Consider the following 24,198-nt stretch of genomic DNA (forward strand, 5'->3'; position numbering starts at 1 on the left):
CAATCAGTGTTTTGTGATTCAGGTATTGCTAAATTTCACTCTTCTCTGTGCTCAAAACGATGTGATTGAAAGAAAAAAAATTAGCTGAGCGTCATCTTGATTTGGCAGGTATTTACATATTAAGATGCATTCGAGAAGAACGAAGCGCTGGTAAAAGTTTAGAGCGCTTCCGACAAGATGGGTAATTTGTTCTAAATGTAAAATACTTTCTTTGTGCACAGAATGCTTTAGAAAAGTCGTCAGAGGGCTGAGCGCATTCCAGAAGCAAAAAAAAAATCACCGCATATCCACGGAGTGAATGATGATGAGTGGGGTGAAGCGTACATCAGTCTGTCCGCGCTTCCATCCATCCATCCGTTCTTTCTTCCGTCCATGCGTCTGTACGTCTGTCCCTGCGTCAATCTATTCGTCTGCGTGTCCATCCATCTGTCCGTAAGTCTATCCGAGTATCTGTCTGTCCGTCCGCCTGCGTGACCTACCATTCGTGCGTCTGCTTGTCTGTCTGCCCTTCCGTGCGTCCGTCCGTCTAGTGAACATTCCAAGTACCGCCACCTCGCATCTTTCAATCATATACTTATAAAATACAAGTACCACCATCTAGCGCACAATACAATGACTAAACGAGAGGTAGCTACCTACTACTACGACGACGACTATTACTACTACATTGGCCGTGAGGGCCTCCAATAGAGAGGCCAGCGCTTCGATCGTTCTGACGTCACAAATAGGATGCGTGCGCTCACCTTGCTTGCATCGTCCCCCTTGGCTGCACTGGTTCTTAGTCGAGAGTTTACGATGAAAATTATACGTGAGAGTGCCACCGGGGGCACTGATTCGTAGTTTGCTTGCATGTGTTATCAGGTCTTATCGCTCCTTGAAGCACTGAGCTTCCAAACAAAAGGAAACACGCACGGTATCTACAGCAAAAGCGCAGGAAAGGTGGTGTTCTAGCAAACAACACAACCCGGTATCCTATGAGTGACGTCATCACGTAGGTGGCGCCAAGGTATGTCCTCAAGGTCAATACATCGCGGATGCACGACCCACGCCTTACGGAGCTTTGCCGCTAAATTGGTTAATGATTCAGAGTAGGTGGTACTGTACTATGGGAAAGAATAAAGCCGTCCCGTTGGCCTCAACCTTGTGAAGTCTGCTACAGCATTTGTATTCAGAAAAAGTGGATTACGATTTAGAGTACTTGGTACTCTACCAGAGGAGAGCATAAAGCCGTCCCATGGATTTATTTGAGACAACATTATTTCCAGATCTCATCTTACATACCTTGCGTACACAAAAGGATATACAATGGTGTTCATGCGTATGTATCATGCAAGCAGTGTGTTTAGAAAAAGTGTTCAACGATTTCAAGTTTTTCGCACTCAACTATGGGAGTGTAGTGAGCCGTCCCAATTACAGGTAAAACTCTGGAGCAAGAGAGTAAATTACCAGCATAGCCGCTCCCGGGCTGTTATATGAGTTTATAAAAAATTATTTACAATATGCACAGAAAACAAAAGTGTCATAGCATTCCAGTAATAGGGAACATACACTTCGGCACATCTATGTGCAACGAAAAACATCACGACGTTGCAATCAAGACATCCACGTTCTAATATACATGACACTATTGGCATAGATGAACACAAAATCTCAATGCAACATCATGATACAAAGGTATAACGATGCAATAGATGCAATGAAACAACTGGTTGCAAACGAAATTTTGAATAACTACTCAACGAGTGCTGCTTAGCACCACTTCGGTTGAAAAATGAGTTTTACCCTTTCGTGTTTAACATTGACGAAAGGCCACGACCAATCCGCAGAAACTCGTGCTCTCCGAGAAAGAAAAGCTCATCAGAGAGGAACACAATAATATCTCGTCTCATTTGGCCCACTATCTGCCACAAAGGACGCCCAAGGCAGCTCGCAGGCACCACCTTAGATCACTTTCGCCAAAGGCTGAACAGCCCCGCAAATAATAAAAGAGCCGTTAAATGCACGCGCGGGAATGGGCCTTTGGTCACGAATGCTCGCACATCTTGTCCCCGAAAATCAGCATGCACCGCGCGCCAAAAAAGGCGGGAGACCCCACATTCAATTGTCGCACGTCGATTGGTCTCAACCATTACGCCATTGGGGCAAGTGGGAATGCGAACAGCCTGCCATCACTGCAACTGATCTCGAGAGGGGAGCAAGCCCCAGCCCAACCGCCAGATAAAGTCCCGAAGATGTCCTGGGAACACTGCTGTAGTTATTTGTTTCGAAGGGCGGTTCATTCATTATAGATTGACGATGCTGGGGCACCAAGGGTCGTAGTAGAGTGGCCATTGTGTCCACCACTTAGGATTCGGCCACCTCTATCTCTGGGCACTTAGTCTCCAACCATCGGTGAAATGCCAGAAGGGCTAGATACAAAGATGATAATTCAGTTGATTCAGGACCTTGATTAATTTCGCTAGCCGGCAGGAAGACACACAGTGATGGCCCCAAATAGTAGCAAGGCCGTGTTTGAGTGGGCGTGCCATCATTGCTCAGTATTCGCAAGGGAGTGCGGAAACACAATGTAGAAGCCGTGAGAGAAACAGAGGGGAATGCAAAACCGCCTTGATCTTGTGGTTGAGCTAATGCCGGACGAGGCAATAATTCTGTGCCACCAGACCAAAAAAATGAACTGAAGCAGCTTTGCACTTTCCTGCAGAATCGGAGCGTCGACTTAACAGAATGGCAAAGTTACCAATATTTTTCGAAGTACACCGTTTGAGATAAGTTTTGGCGTTCCAAAAAGGGTAATTCGAAGTACCTAGCTGATTTTATATCACTTTCAAGAGTTTGTACAACGTTTCACCAGATGCTGTCCTGTACACCTACTGGAGTTAAAATAACTCCCAGTATTGCAATATTAGGGGACCACTGTAAAGGTGACGTGATGCTGATATGACCACTGGAGTTTTCAATAAAAAATACTGGCTCTAGAAAAAAATAACCTTGCGCCAGAGATAATGCCGAAATCATAAAAAGTACCCAAAGCATGCTACAGTGCTTGTTCATAATGTATATATAGTGTAATGTCATCTGCACATGCAGTGACCCTTACTTGAGTGTTACCAGGTAGGGGTAAGCCTTGAATCGGCGGGGGACGTTCAAAGGCCCTTAAGAATGGTTCTAATGCAAAGATGTATACCACTAGGGAGAGGGGACACCCTTGACGGACCCCACGCGTTTTCTTGAATGGGTGACTCTCGCGGGAATTGATGTAAAGGGTACTTTCTGAATTAGTGTACATCGCGTGAATGAGGTGAATGAATTTATCCGGGAATCAAAATGCATGTAAAACATTTAGTGAGTCGCCGTGCTTTATTAAATGAAAAGCTTTCTCTTGATCTAAGGAAACAAACAGTCCCTGCGCACATCGACTAGTGGTGTACTGAATGGTGTCACGCGTTAGCCACATATGGGTGTGTATTTCTTGGCCCTGAACAGAACAGACTTGGTGGGTACCGATTAATGTTGCAAGAGAGACTGATTTGGCGCACCAACATTTTGGCCAAGAGCTTGTAATCTACTATAAGCAGGATAATAGGCCGCCAATCTTCTGGTCGCGTGGACATAGAGTCCTCCTTGGGAAGTAGTGTTATACGGCCTCTGGGAAAAAAGGTTGGAAAGGTAACATCTCGGAATCACTTGCGAGTCACGCGTGATGCATTTGGACCAATGATAGGCCAGAACTGTACATAAAACTCTGCAGAGAGTCTGTCAGGCCCTGGTGCTAAACCCTTTTTCATTGCGTCTAATGCACCTCTTATTTCGTCATCGGATGGTAGTGATAGTAGAACGTCATACGACATTTGGAATTACGTGGTAACTCTTTTAGCAGTGGCTGCGAAGAAACGAATCCTGGGTAACTGTTAATTGAAACAGATTGAGCCATTGACCTAAAGTGTTGACTAAGTACCTGAAATTGTGCGCACTCGCAGCAGCTGGCGCGGTAGAGTGCAGCGAGTGGGTACGAGAGCCTGGTGGACGAATCAGAGCTCTGCGTTCATACCTTAGCACTTCAGGATGCGCACACGGTGCACGCCTAAAGCACCAAGCTAAAGCCGATAGCGAAGAAGCGCGCATAGTACGTTGTTACCATTCTACGGGCTCCTCTTGCCATGCACGCATAATGGGGGAACGCCTGGCATTACAGTGGGCAATGCGTAATTTTCGGATTAACAATGAAGCATCTTTGGACATACGGGCAGGCAGTTTCCTGCCAGACGCACTGCAATGATAGCGCCACTGTTCTTTGAGGTGATCCCAATCAGCTATATCCGCCCCAATGAGCGATACCTGTAACGCTCAGGACAATTTTTTCGTAGACTGAGAGTCCTAGAGGATGCGGCAAACGAGACGCCATGGTCTGTGAATCGTTGGCATCCCCATTGGCAGGCGCAGAGAGAGCATAACCGGGCGGTGGTTGCTAATTTGCACTGCTGTCGTTGGCAATGACCTTAAGCTAGTGTCGTGAACGTGGGTAATGAGACCGGTGGATGCGTGAACGCGATAAATTCTGCTGCTCGATACTGCTCGACGCCACGCGTAGACAAAATTGCTATAAAGTACACTTTTATGAATGTCACCCAATGCCAGTTGCTGCAGTTGACGTTGGAGTTGTCTGGCGTTCCAGTTTTACCGCCGACGACCTGGAGCTTGAACGTCTTCTTGTCTGTCTAAGACACAATTAAAGTCTCCTAGGAGTACCACATGCTGTGAATTTAAAAAGAACGCATCAAGATATTGAAAGAACGCATTACAGTTCATGGAGAGCGCTGGGGCATAAACGCTGACAAATGGTATCGGTAACGAACGCCAAGAGGCATCCGGAGGCATCGAAGGAAACATGATGGAAACGCAATAGACTTCGGTTAAAAATCATGACTTCGACGTCAGTGGAACGCGGGCTGCTGTACAAAAAGAAACAATCAATATTGAATGGGAACTTGAAAGCGAATAAATCAGAAAGTTTAAACAATTTTATTTTGTAGGCGAACAACAAATCACGGTGCACTGAACGCGCGAAAGTCAATAACTCAGTCTATTTTTGTGGGTTGCAGAAACCTTGAACGTTAAAGTAATAACTTTTAGAGTAAAAGCCATGGGGAAAATTGAAACAGAATATGTTATCACGCAAAGGCCGGGGTACCTTTATCAGGCGTGGGAGACGGTGCCCCCCCAGCGGACGAGTCATTTCTTACGGCCAGGCGATTCACCGGAGGCTCGGGGCTTCCGGGACCACGTCAAAGTCCGCAAGGGACTTCTGTCTCTGGTGGGGGCTTCTGAGTGGCTAGTAGATATCCGGTGGTGTTTGTTGTCCGGGCTCCTGAACGAGGATGAAACAAAGGCGTCAACGCTGTCCTGGCTTAGGTCACTGGGGCTAGTGTCTTCGTCAATTTGTATGGGTGCCTCACTCGTGGTGCGCTTGTAGTACTCGCAAAGGCAGGCGTCGTCGTCTTGGAATGTATTCTTATCGATTACATCTAAACTTGTGGTCGACTGAGCAGCCACGCGAGGAGCATCAGATGTAGATTTCTATCTGAGACGCCTTCCTCACGACGTGTCTTGTCTGACGAGGGCTCGGCCTGTGCTTCTTCAAAAATTGCTACCGGACGCGGGGAACTTCAGTTTTCAGAACATAGAAGAATTTCCAGTTCCGGAATCGTTGGGGACGCAGTGCGTGTCTGGTGCAGCGTCGCGATTGGCGCACCTTGGTCGTGGTCGGTTACCGGGACACCTGTTCTTCAATGACATTCATGGCTGAAGTGGAGAGAAATCTTTGGATTCTGCCTCCGAGTAGGCCTGTTTCATAGTTAAAGCGACAGTGGCATGTGGGGTGCCACAGCGTGGCACAGTCGTGAACAGCCCTTCCCGTCATTGCCATAGACTCCACACCGACCATACAAGAGAGTGATGCAGTTGATACAAAAGCCACCACTATCAGCACATTGACAGCACACCTGTTGTATTCTTTTAAAGTCGTAGGTGACACGGGGGCCAGTGGCTTTGAGGTAGTTGGGTGCAGGCAACGATGCCTTCATTTCCATGCAGAGCTATCGCATCCCAGTGGTCTTGGTTGGGCGCGATCCCATGAGTCATCCGGTGATATGCAGAACTTTCTCGTAGGGGGAAGGTGCTTGTGCGAGGACTTGGCAGGGGATGCGGCATGGTAAAAACAGGACAGTTACCTGGGTGTTTTGGGGTCCTTGAGGTACGATGGCGATGCGCTCTTCTTGGATGGTGAGGTGAGACGCGTCGTTATTTGCGCCAGGGTGGCTTCGCTGTTCACTGTAACTTGACAATTCCAGCCTCCGAAGTGCTGGACACAGTAAACTTCTTTAATTCCTACAATTGACGACGTTGCGACAACGACGTCTTCAAGACCTGCCCCCTCAGGGATGACGACATCGAAGGCTAATCCCATCGAAGGCTGGCTTGCCATGATGGGCACCCACCAGCCTAAGGACGCACTTTATTGTGCTGCTTAGCTAATCACCAAACACTCACAAGTACCAGACAGAGGGACGCACAATGCAAAGGAATGAATGGACTGCCGCTGGGCACGAACTAACTGCCCAAAACATGGATTGAACATGCTACAGCAACCATCGCAAATACTCTTGTTTCTGGACAAAAAAAAATTTCCCACAAACTGGCGCTTTCCTAGCGGAGTGCAATGCCAAGGAGGTTTGTTGAATAAATGCTTATGCTGTTTAAAACTTTTATCGAATATTTAATTAAAGCATGAAGTTTTACCCCCTTCACATCTACGTAAAAAACAGATTGAGCGAATGAAGAACGATGGCAGGGCTAAGCAACGTTCAGAAGCCCACTTGATGAGCCTGTGAGAGAAATTCTAGTTCCGTGCATAATGTATTAAAGGAGTCGTTAAACGCTCGCTCTAAAGTGACAATGTGAAACCACCGTCGTCCACAGGCACTAACTAGGTGACGTCATCATAAGTAATGCTTTGCCTATAGAGGCACGCGGACCTCTTCGCTACTTGCGAGTGCGTGAAATTAGGGCACCCACAAGGAGGATTAAAGAAAAATTGCTGGAGGGGAAACTTCAGCAGAAGTGAAGCCACCTTTTGCCACTACCAAGATGGCGGAAACATGCTCTTTTCTGATAGTGCCCACTTGAAGATTAAGTGGCTTTGATATATTATGTAAATGCTACGTAAGTTCTATAATAAAAGATAGTTGTTCCCGAAGAAATAACACACAGAAATGAGTATGGATGACTGAATCTTTGAAGGACTTTGCCTCTAATCAGAGGCTCACAAAGGAAAATTAGTAACGCTAAGAAGCACTTGGAGCACTATGTGAACCGAAAAAGTTCCCATATTAAACTTGTTGGGCGTGCGAGGGAAACGCTACATTTTTTGCGCTGTACGAAGTACTCGAAGTCGTTCACCATTTTTTTCTAAACAAACGGTAATACTTTATCGTGCCCCTAATCAGATAGCCGCCATAGCTGCCATCTTGCCAGAGTAATGGCTTCACTTCTGTGCAGTCACTTCCACTCCAGCAATTTTTTAATCGTCCTAATGCACCCAACGGCGATAAATTGAACTTTGACGGCATATTAAGCAGCGTTCTTTTCGGACGCAGATCGTGTATGGCAGACGCCGATGAGCGCCTCTTGCACACGCTCGATATGCTGAGAGTTCCAGGTTCCTCGACAGGCAAAGCGTCTGGGCAGGTCCAATCGTGGTGAAGATATAGTGAGCGCTTGTGCCTGCCGATGGTGCCGCATTGTCTTTGTAAATTGTCCGTTTCACGACCCCTCTAAAGACGATGGTCTCTCGTGGAGATTTTATCAAGGAGATTTTGAAAATCACAGCATATTCACAGTGTGCATGATGATGAGTGGGGCGAAGCATCCGTAATTCCGTCCGCCCTTTCGTCCACCCGTTCGTTCCTTCTTCCGTGCGTATGTGCATCCATCCGTGCGTCCGTCTGTGCGTCCATTCGTCCGTGTGTTCGCTCATGCGTCCGTCCATGCCTCAATGCATCCGTCTTTCCGTGGATCTATCAGTCTTTCCGTTGGTGCGTCTGTCTATCCGTCCATTCATCTAGTGAACACTGCAAGTACTACCATCTCGCATCTTTTGATCATATTGTAACGCGGACTGAAAGAGCGAGAAAGAAGGAAAAGTAGGACGCTCTCGAGCGATGGTGTTTTGGCAGTGACGGTTGAGCACTGGCATTATCAGTGTAAATAAACCCATCACATCCGTAACAACTTTGGTGGAGGTGCTGGGTAACTTGCCATCCTGGACCCCGCAGCAGAAGTTCTTTGAAGAAGCAGGCGCTTAGCTGGCCTACCCCCGAACAACATCAGCATGAACGACGACACAGCAATTCCAATGACGTAGAACGCTGCTGCATCCACCAGTGCCACCGACACGGCACAAGGTGGCCATCGACCTCGACAACGAGACTATTGGGCACCTGCGCAACGGATATTCTCAGGTAAAACTGACGAAGACGTGGACACTTGGCTGAAACACTACGACATAATGAGCCGCTACTTCGAATAGGGCGCGCCGGCGAAGCTTGTGAACGTAGTATTCTTCCTTACCGAAACCGCTTTGCTTTTGGTTTAAGAACCAGGACCATGTCCTCCCCATTTGGGATATATTTGTTGAGGAACTGAAGGCCTGCTTTGGGGACACGAGTTTCATGAAAAAGAAAGCTGAGCAAACGTTGTCAGGTAGGGCTCAGTTACCAAGCGAAACGTGCACAACCTGCATTGAAGAGGTATTGAAGCTTTGAGGGATTGTCAACGCAAATGTGACTGACAAAGACAAAGTCAGTCATTTGTTAAAAGGCATCACCGAGGACGTGTACAATTTTTCGATAACGAAAGAAAACTTGAACACTTCTTCTATTTTCAGGCAGCAGTGTCGCGCATTCGAGGCGTGAAAGACCAAGAGAATCTTACCCAGGTTCCGGCGCTTGGACAATGTTCCCACTGTTGCAAGTACGGACGTCGCTGCCTGCGAAGACATTCCGTTCCTCGTACGTCGGGTAGTTCGAGAAGAGCTCGTACGACTTCAAGCAGGTGACGTTCACCACCAATGCTCGTTCGCCGCGTGCCCCGAACCACCTCTCTACTGAATGCGAGAGCGCCACGTCGAAAACCGACCACGCACAGAAACTGCAGATTTCACCCCGTATCTTCCGTTTTCCCCGACGGATCACGGCCACCACCAGATGTCATCATCTCTACTTGCCACTGCGGGCTTCCGACCGTCATCAACCAAGCCTCTACCAAAAGATTTCTATGCGTCATCAAAAAATGTTCCTGTGGAGCACGACCCGTATCCGCGCACTTCTGCCACCTCTACTCCTGCTTATGTAAGTCGACAAGCCCCTGTGTGCTACACATGTGGTCTCTCAGCGCATATTTCGTGCTTCTGTCCCAGCCGGCTGCCTGCACCGCCGCATTTTTTGACGTACCCACTTCGTACGCACGAAACCTGGATCTCTCACCCGCCCGACCACGGTCCCCGACAGCAATGACCTAACAAATTTTGCAGCGAGTCCCCCGCCTCCGAGCGAAGCCTGACGCCGCCTCCGACACGTTCCCGCCGGTCGCCGTCTCCGCGTCGTCGAGTCGGTCACCTTCCCCGCATCACCTGGGAAACTAGCTGGTGCGACCGATGGAGGTGCGGCAGCGGGACGGTCAGTTTCGCCAATTCCTCCTTCTCCTGTGATGTTGATGAACGAAGTGCGTGTTTGTATAGACGGTGTAGATACTCTTCCTCTCGTAGACACTGGTTCTGCTGTTTCGGTTGTGAAAATTTGTTTCAAACATCGTTTTTCGGGTCACTTATGTTCTAGTGGAATCGTGAAAAAACTTTTCTTGGAGTTGGATGTAAATTTTTATGTCCTGTTGGTATTTGCTCATTTGTACTCACGATTGGTGGACAAAATTTCTGAGTTGAATTCACTGCACTGGCTCGCGCAACTCATGACGTCATTTTAGGGATAGACCTCCTTAATGAATGCAGCGCTACACTTGACTGTGCAACTGGAGAGATTCTTCTAGAACGTATGCTGCCCGCTGCAATAGTTTACGATTTTCTGACTCTGCCCATCGATGTGCGGCGCTGTCTGAAGATGTGACGATCTCTGGTCGGACAGCAGTGTTTGTACCCGTATGCTCTTCTCACGTCCGCTCAGGACAGTGCACTGGACTTGTCGAGCCTGATCATACAAACGCCATCGAGACGAATGTGCTGGTCCCATGGTCTGTCCCTACAGCCATCGACGGACATGCTTGTTTGCGGGCGCTCAACGCAGCCTCAGAGCCTGTTGTTCTACCAGCCGGATTAAAACTGAGAACGTTCGAGGAGCAGGCCACAATTGACGTCATAATGTTCTCAGAGTCACCAGCCATCAGTCAGACTGCGCCAAACTCTTAGGCCGAGATGAAGCGTATGATAAATAAGTCCTTGCCTTCTTCGGAGCAGGATGTCCTCGACGAGGTGCTTACACGCTACACAGGAGTCTGGTTTCGCTCAAGACAAGCGTTGTTCCATGTTGCCCGAATCCCGTATGCACTACCGCCTCAACAAGGGAGATGCTAAACCGATACGCCAGAAACCCTATCGCTGTCCCCGTCAGAGAGGCGAGTGATTGCCGATCAGGTCAACGGCATGCTGCAGAAAGGCGTTATTCAAAAGTCGAGCAGTCTCTGGGTAGCTCCTGTTATATTGTTAAAAAAGAAATACAGCGCTTGGCAACTTTGTGTAGACTACCACCGTCTCAACGTCATCTCAACGAAAGACGTGTATCCGCTACCACGCATCGATGATGCTGTTGATTGCCTACACTCGGCTGTATACTATTCGTCCATTGACCTAAGGTCTGGATACTGGCAAATACCAATGCATCTGTCTGACAAAGAGAAGACTGCTTTTGTTAGGACTGACGGGTTTTTTGAATTTACCTTAACGCTGTTTGGCCTATATAATGCTCCAGCTACCTTTGAGCGAATCATGAACTTGATCCTTCGCGGACTAAAATGGGAGATATCTATTTGTTATCTCGTTGATGTGTTGATTTTTGGCAAGACATTCCACGAGCACAACCATAGACTTAGCATTGTTCTATATTGCGTCAAACAAGCTGGTCTCGTTTTAAACGCAAATAAGTGTCATTTTGTGAGCGTCAAGCCCTTGTGCTCGGATATCTAGTCGACAGGGACAGTATACGGCTAGACCCGCAAAAATTATTGCTGTCATAGACTTCAAGCAACCAATGTCTGTGAAGATTCTTCGTAACTTCGTGGGACTGTGTTCCTATTTTCGCCGGTTTATCAGACTTCGCCCAGCTTACTCATCCTCTGACAGAGTTGCTCCTTCAAAAACGCCCCATTCCTATGGACCGTTGAGTGTGAGGCTGCTATCAAGCAGCTGAAGTATTTGCTTACTTCCGGGCCCCTCTGGTGCCAATTCGACCCGGAGGCACTCACAGAACTGCACAAAGACGCTAGTGATATCGGTGTTGGTGCCGTGCTAGTTCAGTATCACGACAGCCGCCAATACGTCGTGGCGTATGCAAGTCGTACTTTGACTAAGGCGGAAAGGAATTATACGGTCACCGAACAGGAATGTCTTGCGGTTGTTTTCGCCGTCCAAAAGTTCAGACCTTATTTTTACGGCCGGCAATTCAAGATTGTCACAGATAATCATTCTCTTTGTTGGCTCGTCGGACTACGCGACCCAACTGGCCGGATGGCTCGTTGGGCCTTACGACTTCAAGAATATAACTTTTCTGTGGCCTACAAGAGCGGTCGATGTCACGCAGATGCCGACTGCTTATCTCGTCTTCCATCATCGACTGTGGTGCTGCTGATGATGATTTCGATGACTACCTGGCTGCAATCTCATCTAACTTCCCAAATTTCGACGTCTTCCGTCACGAGCAACAGCGTGACCCTTCGCTGAAACCAATGATTGATGTGGCTCGTAGCTCTAAGCGCACCCCGCCATTCGTGATTCATGACGCCCAACTATATCGCAAGAATTACTCCAGCCATTGTTCCACACTACTTCTTGTCGTGCCAGAGTGCCTGCGTCTTGCGGTACTCTAAGCCATGCACGATGACATCACGTCTGGGCACCTTGGATTATCTCGAACGCTTCACCATATTCGAGAACGTTTTTACTGGCCTCGACTCTGGAAGACCACCAAGCACTACGACGCAAGTTGTGATGTCTGCCAACGCCACAAACAACCTACCACGCCATTGGCCGGCCCACTGCAGCCGGTTAAGCCACCGACATTACCATTATAGAAAACATTTGCAGATCCCAAGCACAGTCAGAATCGTGGATATGTGAAGCACGAGTGAGAAGTGCTAATATGTCACTTTAAAATCAACACAACGTTCCGAGGTGGATGTAAATGATGCCGTACATGACTTCCGTGCCATTATTATCATGTTTAGATGCGTCGTTTACCTTCGTCATATATTCACGTCACGTGATACCAAATTTAGTACATGTGGACCTAGCGAAAAGGCCACGAGCACGCTATAAGCATGGTATGTTGTCATGTTTTTAAATGACACGCGTTTTGGGATTATCATGTTTGCGCCAGTCATATTGTTACGCCTGAAGTAGGGGTACGGGGGTTTATTGAACGGAAGCTGGGATGGCGAGGCCGCACCGGATAAAACTGCCGAGAGATCTTCTTCTTCCCAAGTCCACACTTCTATTCCCTCTTATCAATCCGGCACATACACGTCGTAATATTTCCCCCTTCACAGACGAAGCGCACCGCGCGTTTCATGCATCGTCCCGCAGTCTAAAAGCTTTGAGGCGAGCCACATGGGTAACCTCGGTCTTGGTTGATCGTCTCCCACTAGCTGTCAGTCGTGCTATTTTATAATCTACTGCACTGAGGCGCTCAAGGACAACGAATGGGCCAGTGTAGTGGGCGAGAAGTTTTGTGGACAAGCCACGCTTGCGGATAGGCTTCCACACCATTACAAGGTCTCCCGGTTCATATGTGACGTGGCGGTGCTTGCTGTCGTAGCGGAGCTTTGAGCGGTCTTGCGATGCTATAGTACGCAGGCGGGCAAGACGCCGAGTTTCTTCTGCAAGGCATAGTGTTTCAGCTAATGAAGGATCGTCATTGTCATAAAACGAAAAGATAGTGTCCAGGGTATAACGAGGGGGTCGAACGTAAAGAAGGAAGAAAGGGCTGTGGCCGGTGGTTTCGTGTTGGGCAGTGTTGAAGGCATACGTGATGAACGGTAAGACGTCGTCCCAGTTCTTGTGATTGGACGCCACGTACATTGAAAGCATATTCACCAGTGTCCGGTTCGTTCGTTCAGTAAGGCCATTCGTCTGTGGATGGTAAGGTGTCGAATGACGAAGTTCCGAGCCACACATACGGAGCAGTTCCTCAACAACGTCTGCCGTAAACTGACGGCCGCGGTCGCTTATTATGACGCGAGGAGGTCCGTGGCGCAGTATGATAGAGTGCAGGAGAAAGGAGGATACTTCGCCAGCAGTCGCAGATGGCAGGGCGGCCGTTTCGCAGTAGCGGGTCAGGTAATCGGCGCACACTACAATCCAACGGTTGCCTTTTGCCGAGCGTGGAAAAGGGCCCACGAGGTCAATGCCAACTTGCTCAAAGGGAGTGCTGGGAGGCGTCACAGGCTGTAGAAGTCCAGCCGGAGCAGTCGTGACTGATTTGTGCGTCTGGCATTGAGTGCAACTGGCCACGTACTGCTCAACTGACTGGCGCATGCGTGGCCAGTAAAATCGCTCCTGTGTACGAAGGAGTGTTCGCGTCATTCCCAGGTGACCCGAAGTTGCGTCGTCGTGCATGGCGCGCAGAATGGAGGAACGGAGTGTGTGCGGCACCACCAGCAAGAAGCGGGAACCCGTGGCCGAGAAGGTCCTCTTGTAAAGTAATCCTTCACGAACGCAAAAGCGTCCGGCCAAAGTGGACGCTCGTGCTTCAGCAAATAATGGCTCCAAGCTGACATCCTTCCGCTGTTCATTTTCAAAGGTGGTCTTGTCCGGGAATACTGGAGTCACTGACGCAATTAGGTGATCGAAATTGTCGGCATCGCAAAGTGTTGTAGTAAGCGGCATCCGCGAAAGGCAGTCAGCGTCAGCGTGCTTCCTGCCACTCTTGTATGACACCGTGAAGTCATACTCTTGCAAGCGGAGGGCCCAGCGTGCCAGGCGGCCAGATGGGTCTCGGAGGCTTACAAGCCAGCACAAGGAATGATGGTCTGTGACCACTTGGAAGGGACGACCGTACAGGTATGAACGGAATCGCTGTACAGCGAAGACGAGTGCCAAACATTCTTGCTCAGTCACTGTGTAATTCCGTTCTGGTTTACTTAAAGTTCTGCTGGCATACGCAATGACATGTTCCTTTCCACTGTGTCGTTGTACTAGAACTGCACCTATGCCAATGCCACTGGCGTCAGTATGAACTTCGGTCGGCGCCGAAGGGTCGAAGTGTCGGAGAATGGGCTGCGATGTGAGTAAGAACTTGAGTTGGTTGAAAGACGTCTCACAGTCATGTGTCCATTCAAAGCTAGTACCTTGACGTAGCAGACTGGTCAAGGGGAAGGCAACGTCGGCGAATGCGGGAATAAATCGGCGAAAGTACGAGCACAGGCCTAGGAAGCTGCGAAGCTCTTTCGTTGAGCGAGGTGGTTTGCACGCTTTCACAGCTGCTGTCTTGCTCGGGTCAGGCCTGATCCCATCTTTGTTCACAAGGTGCCCAAGTACTAAGGTTTGTCGCTCGCCGAAATGACACTTCTTCGAATTAAGAACAAGGCCAGCGTTTCTAATGCATTCCAGAACAATGTCCACGCGTTCGTTGTGCTCACGAAATGTGCGCCCAAAGATCACGATGTCATCTAGGTAGCACATACAGACGTTCCATTTTAGGCCACGCAGAATGGTATCCATGAACCTTTCGAATGTGGCAGGAGCATTACATAATCCAAACGGCATCACGTTAAATTCATAAAGTCCGTCTGGAGTTATGAAAGCAGTCTTTTCCTTGTCCGCTGGATGCATGGGAATCTGCCAGTAGCCTGAACGTAAATCGATAGACGAGAAGTATGACGCCGAATGGAGACAGTCCAAGGCGTCATCAATTCGTGGAAGAGGATAAACATCTTTCTTCGTGATGGAGTTCAAACGGCGATAGTCGACACAAAATCTCCAGGTACCGTCTTTCTTTTTCACAAGGATCACAGGAGCTGCCCAAGGGCTCGATGATTCTTGAATGATGCCCTTTTGGAGCATTTCACGCACTTGATTGTCTATTATCTTGCGCTCGGACGGCGATACTCGGTACGGTTTTTGTCGGATTGGCTGTGCTGTTTGTGTATTTATCCTATGGCGTATACGAAATGGAGGAATGGAAGGCGTATGGTCACTCTGGGAGAAATCAAAAACTTGCAAGTACTTTAACAAAACGTCCACAAGCATTCTGCGCTTGTCGGCAGTCAGCGCCTTATCAACCATAGGTAAAACTTTCGAACTGTCTGAGCAGGCGGTCACTTGTTCATCCCGTCGAACGTCACTGAGGACAGCTACTGTTGTTGGCGAGTATTCTTTAAACGACGCTAGCTTAAGTCCTCCTGGTAGCAGCACCGGTTCGTTTGAATAATTCGTTGTCCAAAGGTCTGAACGACCTTCACTCACTGAAACTATGCTGTGGGGTACCAACGTGTTCTTCTTTATACAACTTAGATGGAAAGGCTCCACTAGCGCATCGAAACTGGTCTTATTGTCGTTAATATGCGAAGAAGCTACTGGAACGCGCACAGCACAGAAGGCCGGGATAACGGTATCTTCATAGACTCGGAGCGCACCGCTTTCCGTACCCGAATTCTCGATAAGTCCATGAGGAACAGCGTCACTTATGATAACTTCGCCATTTCGACAGTCTACAGTGGCTCCGCACATTCGCAAGAAATCTATGCCTAGAATGATGTCATGAGTGCTCCGCGGAAGAACCGTGAATTCTGTCACAAACACTTGATCACTCAGTAACACTGCCGCGGTACAAACACCAATCGGACACAACGAGTTGCCGCCCACGCCACAGAACGTTATCGCTTTCTCCAACAAAAAGGTCACCTTTCTTCCCAAACGAGCTTTGAACGCAGCACTCATGATCGACACGGCGGCTCCAGTGTCCACCAAAGCCATCGTATGTACACCATCAACAAAAACTTGCACTTTGTTTTTAAACATAAGCACCGGTGGAGGTATCTCTTCTTGCAGCGAATCACCAGCGACCTCACCCCCAGCGGCCGCGCTGCCTAGTTTTCCGGAGGCGGCGAAGGGTAGCGGCGCCTAGGAGACGGCGACCGATTGGAGCGAGGGGCTGGCGGGGGTGTCAGACTGCGGTCAGAGGCTGGAGAACGGTTTCGCAGCGGCCTTGGTGTCTCGTAAGATGCGCTTCCAGGGAACGTTGGTGCTTGTGCAAAGTCGGACAGGTGGGATCTCGGTGGCCAGTCGTACCTCGGCGGCTGCCGGTAGTTACAGTACCTGGCAATGTGGCCTTCGACGCCACAGTTGTAGCAGATGGGTAGGGGTCGCTCGCCGAACCACTGCTGAGAGCGCTGGGCTGTGTAGGGTCGCCTAACCGAACGGGGTGGAGCAGATTGCTGAACGGGAGCTGCGCGCCTCTGTGGGGCGGGGCCGGGACGAAGACGTTGGTCATACCGCTGGTCAGACGCGAATGAGTCTCGGCGTGGCCACGAAGCCCTAGCTTCGCGAACGTCTGTCACACATACTGATGGTGGCAGAGGAGCGAACGGGGCCGGGTAGTAGGATGAACAGGTAGGCGTATGGCGGATGGTGTCGTGGAACAGTGTGTCTTGTCGCTGTAGTTCTTCCCGCACTATTGTCCGGATAGTAGCGGCAAGGTCGGCGGGCGGGCTCACGTCGACGCTGGCGACCGTTGTTACATTTGCCAGCCTACCAAATTTCGGGGCAATACGACGGGTCTTTAGCTTCTCAAAAGTACGGCAGTGACGTTGGACGGCGGAGACGGAAGTGAGGTCTTCCCTGCCTATCAAAAAGTTGTAGACGTCCTCTGCTATACCCTTCAGAAGGTGGCCGACCATGTCCTCTTCAGTCATGTACGGGTCTATGATCTTGCAGAGCATCAGGACCTCCTCTATGTAGGTGGTACACGTTTCTCCAGGAGTCTGAGCTCTTTGAGCCAACGTGCGCTCCGCGCTCTTCTTTTTTGAATCAGAGTCGCCGAAGCATTTCTTGAGCTCTTCAGTGAAACGATCCCACGTTGTTAAGGAATCTTCGTGGTTTTCGTACCACATCAGAGCTGTTTCCGTGAGAAACAGCGCGACATTTCCCAGTTGGTCGGTGGCATCCCAGCAGTTGTACCGGCTCACCCTTTTGTACTGTGTCAGCCACGCATCCACATCTTCTCCTGCTCTTCCCGCGAACGGGCGGGGTTCCATATAGTGATATCGAGGTGCAGCTGGCACTGACCTTTGTGTGGTTGAGAAGGCGTGACCTTCGCTCTCGGCCATGGCAGTTGGTGTCGGTGGCAGACCGGCAATACGACGGCTCCGGCGAAGTTCGAACAGCTGTGGCTCCGTGGTTCGTCGACGTATACTGTACCCAGCACCTTCCACCACTCTGTTACGCCTGAAGTAGGGGTACGGGGGTTTATTGAACGGAAGCTGGGATGGCGAGGCCGCACCGGATAAAACTGCCGAGAGATCTTCTTCTTCCCAAGTCCACACTTCTATTCCCTCTTATCAATCCGGCACATACACGTCGTAATAATATATTTCCTCATCTAATGACGTCACGTTACACCAAACTTGCTTTATGTGGAATTAGCAAAACGGCTGCGCGCGCATCATGAACGGGCCAATATACTTTAATGTAGCGTTACGCGCGCGCGCACGGCAAAGTGACGCTACGTTAGCGAAACGCGAGCACTCTATAGTCTAACGCTATAGGAGGAGGAAAAAAACTTTATTCATTCCAAGAGGGAAAGGTGCAATGGTGAAGTATCAGAGGAGCCTACCCACCGTAGGTCCCCGCTACCCTCTTGGCGGCCCAATCCAAGATCTGGTCCTGGGCCTCGGGCGCCGAGCTGCACATAGCAGCCTCCCACTGCTCTTTACTATTAATGTGTAGAGAATTGGGTGATGGGTTTCGAGTACACCTCCACATGATATTGTCTAGGTCAGCTCTTTGTTGGCAGAAAATGCACAAAGGGGAAGGGTATATCGCAGGGTGTATAGGATGGCGAAAGGATGGGGTAATAAACGTACGAGTCTGTAACTGGTGCCATAGTGTTTCATGGTAGCGCGAAGCTCCATGATGTAAGGGGGGGTATATAGTGCGCTGTAGGCGGTAGTTATTTGTTATATCATGAAAGGCCAAAAGACGATCTCTCGCGCTGAAAAAGGCCGCGTGGTCTAAGGTGCCATCAGAGGCCTGCGCTCAGCCGGTCATTCCTCGAGCACAGGTATGAGCCGCCTCATTGCCACTCAACCCCGCATGCGCGGGTGTCCACATGAGAGCAACGTCTTGCGTGGGAGGACGTTTCTCAAGAATTGAAAGGGCAGTTGATGAGATGCGACCTGCGCTGAAGTTGCGTATGGCAGTTTTCGAGTAACTTTCAATGATAGTGATATTGGGGATGGATAGACCTAAAGCGATGGCAGCCTCCTCTACCTCCTCCGAAGAGTTGACAGTGACGAATGCCGTTGTGACCGCCTTTCCGTTATAGTCGACAGCAGAGAGGGCATAAGATGAGGAGGATTGGTATTCTGCCGCATCGACATAGAGCACGTCATTTGCTCTATGCAATTTTTTTCGAAGAGCTTTTGCTCTTTAGATTCGGTGCTTAGTATGATATGCTGGATGCATGTTTTTTAGGAAGGGGCGGTATGAGTGATTGTTTGTGTATGTTTTGGGGAATGTTGTATTTAGCATTGGTGAGTGAGGGGAAGTTAATTCGGGTAGACAATAAAATGTGGCGACCTGCGCTAGTGGCCGTGAGCCTTGCGTATTGAGCTGTTAAATGGGCTTCACGGATTTCACATAGGGTATTTATGACTCCTGTCTGGTGGAGTAGTGCATTAGAGGTATTGATTGCAATGCCTAGCGCATATTTGCAAATTCTGTGGAGGAGGGTGTTGACCGATTCTTCCTCTGCTAATTTAAGGTGAAGGTAAGGAAGGGTATATGTGATTTTACTAATCACAAAAGCTTGTAATACACGAAGTAACTCTGACTCTCGGAGCCTTCCATATTTCCCTGAGATTCTTCCTATCATTCTTAGGGTGTTTTCAACGGTATTGCGCAAAGCTTCGAGTGTGTACGTATTAAGTCGGTTTTTTTTGGATAAATAAACCTAGCCCACGAATGCGTAATACTCTAGGGATGAGGCCCCCATTTATGTGAGCTTCGATCATTGGAACGTGTTTGATTTGACGATGAGTTGGTAGAAGGAGTAACTCTGATTTAGTTGGGGTACAATAGAGATTCATCTGAGATGTTAGTGTTGCTATTGTATCTACAGCTGTTTGTAGGGTGTCTTGAATGTGTCCATCTGAGCCTCCTTTCACCCATAAGGTGATATCATCGGCATAGATGGAGAAGTTCAAGTCAGCGATACGTTGAAGAGCGTTGGGTGTAGGTAGCATAGCCAGGTTAAAAAGGGTTGGAGAGAGCACTGACCCTTGAGGTGTTCCGAAGCTGCCTAGTGTAGTGAGGAATGTTCTGGTCCTATTGTTAATGTAAATGTGCGGTCTGTGGAGAAGCTTTTGATGTAAGAGTAGATTTTAGCGCCACAAGAAATGCAGTTGAGGCCAGCATATATAGCTGAGTGGGCTACGTTATTGAATGCTCCATGTATATCCAGACCAAGGATTGCTTGAGTATCCTCGCTCTCGTTAGGAGTTATGATGTCGTGTTGAAGGCGAAGCATCGCGTCTTGTGCGGAAAGTGAGGGCCTCAAACCTATAATTTCTGGATGCAGTAGTCCATTATCCTCCACGTGTCTCTGGAGGCGTGCAAGCACAACATGCTCCATAGTCTTTCCGAGACACAATGTTAAGGAAATGAGCCTCAGATTTTCTACTAAGGAAGCTTTGTTTGGTTTAGGTATAAATATGACTCTGGCATCTTTTTACGAAAGTGGAAGGGTGCCCGTGTTTAAACAGTCGTTAAAGTACTCAGTCAAAGCTGTATTATAAATAGGGTCAAGACTTTTAAGTAATTTGTTGTTAACGCGGTCGGGACCTGAAGCCGATGTGGTACAAAGTGCTGCGAGGGCGTGCTTAACTTCCGCTTCCGTTATCGGCGCATCTAACGACTCATTAGGTTTCCCTGCGTAAGATGGTGTAGAATCCTTGCGTAATTGAGGTAAATGTAACGTGCGGAGGTTATCGAAGAGCTGTCCTAAATGGTCACTGTGCTTGTGTAACAGTTTAGTGATAGCGTGAGATTGTCGTGCGCAAGAAGTGCTGGGCTCTAGCAGATGTCTAAGAAGTTGCCACGTTCGTTTATTACTGAGGTGGTCATGCATTCTTTCACAAAGCTGACCCCTTTGTTGTGCCGCCAATTGATTCGTGTATCGCTCAATTTGTTGGTCTAGCTTCGCTATCCTAATGCTGAGTTTCCAGTTGTGGCGCTGGTGTTTCCACGGTCGCAGAAGTGACTGTTTTGCTTCCCACATATGGAGAATCTTGGAGTCGAGAGTAGTTATCGGGGTGTCGAGAGTAGAGTTTTCGTGTGAATTTCAACATCTTTTTGAAGCTGTTGAGTCCACTCGGTAAGGTCTGCAATACCTGAGGGAGCGGTGTTGTTGCGGGTCTCTCTAAATTTGTCCCATTTTGTGAGCATCAGTGGTTTAGGTGCAATGGGTCTTTGTTTTAGTTGTAAAGTAATGCTAATAGTGTAATGATCACTGCCAAGATTAGTTTGGGTGTTAGTCCAAACCATTGTGGGGGCTTTGTGAGTGAGGGTAAGATCGGGTGATGTATCTTTGTTCACACTGTTCCCCAAACGAGTAGACTCCTCCGAGTCGTTGTGCAGTGTAAAACGATGTGCCTGAATATGGGACCGGAGGGCTCTACCTTTCGGTGTAGATGCGGTGTAACCCCACGCTGGATGGGAGACGTTGAAATCCCCCACTATAAGGAGGGTGTGTTTGCCTGCCGAGGATGTAGCTCAGGCAAATAGGGAATCTAAGCGGTGCCTTTGCTCTTGTGGTCTACTATATACGTTGAGAATGTATAAGAATGGAGAGTTAAGTTTATCAGGTAGTAATTGGAGAAAGTACTACTGAATGTCGATGTCGGCAAATTTTGAATAGGTAACTGTGAGGTACTTCTGAGTTAAGACAGCAGTGTTTCGTTTAGTATCAGCCGGGTTTTGATGCGTTCTATAACCTGGCAGCTGCACTACACCGTTTGTTTCTTGTAACGCAATGATTGGGGAGGGGTAGTTTGTGATTTGATGTACTGCAGGAGGTTTGCCTTTTTTCAGCGAAACCCCCTTGCAGTTCCATTGCCGGACGCGAAGTTCAGTGCAGTTACGAGCAGCCATTTTCGCTAGGTTGATTTGGCTAGGGTTGGGCAAACTCTGAATGGTTAGCGTGGACCGTGTCGATCCACTGCGTGACTCAATCTAGGGTTTGTTGCATCGGTAACAAGGCTTGTTGTATCGAGGCCACGGATTCATGTAGCTTCTGCAAGGAACCTGTGGAGGAGGTAATAAAACTGTCTAGTTTTTCCGCAAGTTTTGTTACTTTTTCTTTCTTTTCGTCAACCTTCTTTAGTTTTGCTTCAACTTGTTCTATCGTTGGGGACGCAGTGCGCGTCTGGTGCAGCGTCGCGATTGGCGCACCTTGGTCGTGGTCCGTTACCGCGGCTCGCATTGACGAACTATCGCACGTGTTCGTAGACGACATTCCTGGCTGAAGTGGAGAGAAATCCTTGGATGCCACCACCAAGTAAGACTGTTTCATTGTGCAAGAGACATTGGCATGTGGGGCGCCACAGGGGTGGCACGGCGGTGAACAGCCCTTCCCGTCAGGGCCATAGACTCCACACCGACCACACAAGGAAGTGGTGCAGTTCATACAAAAGTCACCACTATCAGCACATTGACGGCACACCTGTTGTATTCTATTAGAGTCGTAGGTCACACGGTGGCAATTGGCTTTGAGGTAGTTGGGTGCAGGCGACGACGCCTCCATTTCCATGCGGAGGTATTGCATCCCAGTGGTCTCGGTTAGGCGTGATCCCATGAGTCCTCTGGTGATATGCAACACCTTCCCGTAGGGGGAATGTGCTGGTGCGAAGACTTCGCAGGGGACGAGGCACGGTAAGACAGTACAGTTACCTGGGTGTCTTGGGGTCCTAGAGGTACGATGGCGAAGCGCTTTTCTTGGATAGTGACGTGTGACGCGTCGACAATTTGAGCCAGGGTGACTTCGCTGTTCACTGTAACTTGACTATTGCGGCCTCCGATGTGCTAAACTCAGTATACTTCTCTTCAGGGACGACGACATCGAAAGCTACTGCCTTCATCGGTGGCTGGCTTGCCATGATTGGCACCCACCAGCCTAAGGACGCCCTTTAATGTGCTGCTTAGCTCATCACCAAACACTCACAAGAACCAGACATACAATTATGGGTGTTTGGAAAAAGTTGTTAATGATTTAGAGTACGAGGTACTCTACTATGGGAGAGCAAAAAGCCGTCCCGTAGGCCCTTACTACACTGCTATCGGAGCCCATACGAATATGTGAGATTAGAAAAAGTTGTTAACGATTTAGAGTACTCGGTACTCTACTATAGGAGAGCTTAAGCCGTCCCGTGCATGTCTGTACATTTTTCGAACATTATACGGATATACAAAGCAAAGGAAACAAATGAACTGCCACTGGACGCAAACTGACTGCCCAAAGCATGTATTGGTCATGCTACAGGAACTACCACGAATACCCTTGTTTCTAGACAAAAACATTTCCCCCAAACTGACATTTTCCTAGCCGAGTGCAATGTCAAAGAGGTTTATTAAATAAACGCTTACGCTGTTGAAAACCTTTATCAAATATCTAATTAAAGCATGAGGTTTTCCCCCTTTCACATCTTCGTAAAAACAGATTGAGCGAATGAAGAACGATTGTAGTGCTAAGCGACGTTCCGAAGCCCACTGTGTTAGCCTGTGAGAGAAATTGTAGTTTCATGCATATATGGGTCGTTAAACGCTCGCTCTAAAGTGACAATGTGAAACCGCCGTCGTCCATGGGCACTAACTAGGTAACGTCATCATAAGCAATTCTTCGCCTATCGAGGCACGCGGAACTTTTCGGTACTTGCGAGTGCGTACAATTAGGGCACCCACAAGGAGGATTAAAGAATAACTGCTGGAGTGCAAGCTCCAGCAGAAGAGAAGCCACCTTTTGCCACTGCCAAGATGGCGGAAACATGCTATTTTCTGATAGTGCCCACTTGAAGATTAGGTGGCTTTGATATGTTATGTAAATGCTATATATATATAGCATTTTATATGTTATGTAAGCTCTATAATAAATGATAGTTGTTCCCGACGAAGTAATACACACAAATGATTATGGATGACAGAATCTTTCAAAAACTTTGCCTCCAATTAGAGGCTCACTAAGAAAAATTAGTAACTCTAAGATGCACTTGGAGCACTATGCAATCCGAAAAAGTTCCCACATTTAACTTGTTGGGCGTGCGAGGGGAACGCTTCATTTTTTTGCGCTGAAGTCGAGTGCAAGGTACTCGAAATCGTTGAACAATTTTGTTTCTAAACGAACGCAATTGCTTTATGGTGCCCCTAGTCAGATGGCCGCCACAGCTACCATGTTGGCAAAGGAACAGCTTCACTTCTGTGCAATCACTTCCACTCTAATCACTTCCACTCCAGCAATTTTTTTTAATTCTCCTTGGGCACCCAATGGCGATAAATTGAATTCTGACGTCATATTAAGCAGCGTTCTTGTGGGACGTAAATCGTGTATGGCAGACGCCGATGAGCGCCTCTTGCACAGGCACGATATGCCATAGAGTTTCATGTTTCTCGAAAGCAAAGCGTCTGTGCAGGTCCACTCGTGGTGAAGATAT

This window comes from Rhipicephalus microplus, unplaced genomic scaffold (genome assembly GCF_043290135.1).
Source record: "Rhipicephalus microplus isolate Deutch F79 unplaced genomic scaffold, USDA_Rmic scaffold_25, whole genome shotgun sequence".
NCBI lineage: Eukaryota > Metazoa > Arthropoda > Arachnida > Ixodida > Ixodidae > Rhipicephalus > Rhipicephalus microplus.